Source organism: Atractosteus spatula, chromosome 11 (assembly GCF_055471065.1).
Source record: "Atractosteus spatula isolate fAtrSpa1 chromosome 11, fAtrSpa1.hap1, whole genome shotgun sequence".
Taxonomy (NCBI): domain Eukaryota; kingdom Metazoa; phylum Chordata; class Actinopteri; order Semionotiformes; family Lepisosteidae; genus Atractosteus; species Atractosteus spatula.
The window spans coordinates 9,831,097-9,834,450 of NC_142716.1; positions in this window are offsets into that span (position 1 = coordinate 9,831,097).

Genomic DNA, 3,354 nt, shown 5'->3' on the forward strand with positions numbered 1-3,354 from the left:
CACCATGCACGTTAAACAACCTACTACTCCCCAAGTGCATGTTAAACCCTAGAATCAATCCTATTACCATACAATTGATCCTCTAGTTTAGGTATTTTGTTTCCAGAAACTCACACATAAAAGAAGTAAGAAGTTTTGGCCTGTAATTATTTGGTTTTGTTTTGTGATTCTCTGTAGGGGTTGGTGCTACATTAACAAATTTTAGGTAAGCAAATCGTATTTGTCCTAGGCAACAGGTGAAAAACTTTTGTTAAAGGTCTATAAATGACAGCTGTCATTTCCATTAGTGCATTTAGCAGAATAACACACTTATATCTGTTTATCTTGGATGCCAATAATAACTATAGTACATCTGCCTCTTCTGTGCTGTTAAAAATGAACTTTGTCTTTTCTCAGCCTAAGGAGTGTTGCCCATGTCTTGCTCAATAAACACCCAAGAAAATATTAATTTAATAAATCAGCAAGTTTCGTTTCATCATCTAAAACTTTCCCATTATTATCACTGAGATCATTTCATAGTTTCATCATTTGCTGTTCTTTTACTTCTGCGATACAAAGCTTTTATTATTCATTTAATTCTCCACTGCAATATTTTCATTTTTCTCCCACTGTGCATTTCAAAATTGTGTTTTTCAATATAATTTTGATCCCGGCAAGCAACAAGTTTACCCTTTATGGGAAGCCATTTCATCGCAGGGAACACCCAGACACAAACAAACATGCACACACTCACACCAGGACCAGTTTTCCCAGAAACTGGTTAACCTCCCAGCACAGTATGTCTTCCAACTGTGGGAGGAAACTGGAGAACTTGGCAAAAACATCCTTAATTGATATATTAAACCAATTTCTATTCTTTATTATAGAATTTAACTATATAATACTTCTTAATACAGAAATACTGTACATATTTGTACACACAACCTTGTTTATTTCTTTCTAAATTTTATTTGTGTTTTGCACTTTTTAGAAAATCGGTTGGTGAAACCCGAATTGGTGTGGAACACTTTGAGTATAGAGCCCCCTGCTACCGTGAGAATGATAGCTACTATCGTACGTACTGGAATGTGTTGTCTGAGTTTGGAGTATGACCTCAGAATAAAGAACGCATTCCTGAACAAGTCTTATTGAGTGCACACTAGTAAAATATTTTGGATTGTGTCCTCTTGGTCTCTCATTCCACAATGTTTAGTACAATTACATATATAGCTTGTCACAGCCCCTATGACAAAAAACAAACTGAGTTCCTTAAACAGCTTTTCAAAGGCATTCAATTAAAACAACTTTTTTCAATAAATACTTTGTACGTTATGTTTGGTACTGTGCTAGTGTAAATGCACCTATTCTTGGTAGCATTAGTAAAGAATAACCTGAAGTATGTGCTACAGTCTCCAAATTAAAAAATATCTCCTAAATCCTGTTGTGGAAAAAAAAACATTTTTTAAGTTAAAATTTATTTGCGTGGTTCAGAGATTTTCTGATAAACAAATATCAATATTACACACATACAATTCTTCTAACAAGGTTGCTATAAAATATATAGATGTAATGTGGTAGGTATGCTTTCAATAATGTAGGACAAATAAAAATACAGTACAAATGCAATATAACATGGCACTTTAAGCACTTTATAAAAGAGGGATGAAGATATTACATAATTCAAGAGAATTCTATGGTGGGCTTGGTAAATAAGGTACTTCTCTCTTCTTTCTCAACTTTTCAGCCTGAGTCAGTTCGTAATCTTGTGTCAGAAGAGCAGAAAGGACAATCACTAACATGCACTGACAGTAAGTGATATCTAAAAGCTACGGTGAAGGAAGACTAGTTCATTTTGTTTCAGTAAGAAGTACAGTACATTAAAATCTGTGCGAAAGGGAGACAAAAAAGATTGGAGTGTTTTCTAGGTTAATGTGTTCAATGGAAAAAGAAAGCACTCAGATGTGACATGGACTTTAATACCAGAAGTAATGCAGGTCTGAAGACTCTGGCAAAATAACAAGCAATAAATTGTAAGCTGGTACAAAATGAGACAAAGCAAGGGGAATATCAAAACCTGAACATTGATCTACTTTACTCTCAAGTATATGTATATATGTACCAACATGAAGAAAGAATTCTGACAAAATATTAGTTCTGTACAATAAAGGCTTAGTTCATAACACAAGTTACTGGAGGTTTAGGAAAGCAAAAGCTAAACTGTATGTGTTCGCACTGTATATAAAATGGATGTCTCTGTTTTAATGCAAAATTAAATATGCAATACTTAAATTAATTTGAAGTTTAAGCACGTCATCTTTCAAAAATGTGCATCCGGGTAAAAATATAAATATGTACAGTACACGTAATCAGAACCACATTTTAATATGTTTTCAATATCACAATCTTATGACTTTTTTTAGAGGTCTTCAAACAGGAGAGAACAAATTCCTCTAAAGAAAAGCATTTTTGTAACATGGTGGACTTACTGTAGTGCTAAGATAACCTCAAAGTGCATTCAAAAAATATAAAGGCTATAATAGTGAAAATTACACTTGAACAGATATACACTTGTCATTTTATTACCAGGTGGGTAGCTGCGTCAGCATGTGTAGGCTGCAAAGGGAGAAGTAATAGGTTTATTCCATGCTGAAAAGAGAAGAAAGAAAACAACACCCGAAGAAGGCTCCACGGCCGAAACGTTGCGTTTTCTTTCTTCTCTTTTCAGCATGGAATAAACTTATTACTTGTTCCTTTGCATTTTATTACCGGTACATTCAATCATCTATTTAGATTTAAATCAATGCATACCAATGCGTGCACCTTATGTAAATTGTAAAAATAAATTCCAATATTTAGCAAATCATTTCTTGAAAGTGATAAGTGAATTTAAGCAATGAGTATACTGAAACATACTATACAGTACATAATATGTTGTCATAGTGAAAGAATCCATGATTTCTTAAATCATTTTTATGGACATAAGTCAATTGCTAAGATTTTTAAAAGGGTGTCAGCTCCGGTTTACCTGCTTGTCAGGGCAATATACTGAATATTCCCTTAAATATGTGCACCAGTCATTAACTGGAAAAGATTGAAGAGCTTGGTGCCAGTCTGCTCCAGCTCCCCCATAGCCCAGTACAAGGGGAGTACTGAAGAATGTGCTTATGTCTTCCAAGTATTTCACACACTTCAGAATGTGCAGGCTTCACCAATGATATTCTGCAGGTGCCTCCTTCCAGAAGTCATACATTCCACATCTTGGGAAAAATCTATTATTTCTCAGTGGACCTTCAATTATTTTGAAATCCTACCAGTTATTGAGTAGAAAAATAAAGTTTAGCTAAAATGAAAATATGGTGGAATGCAGATAACTTC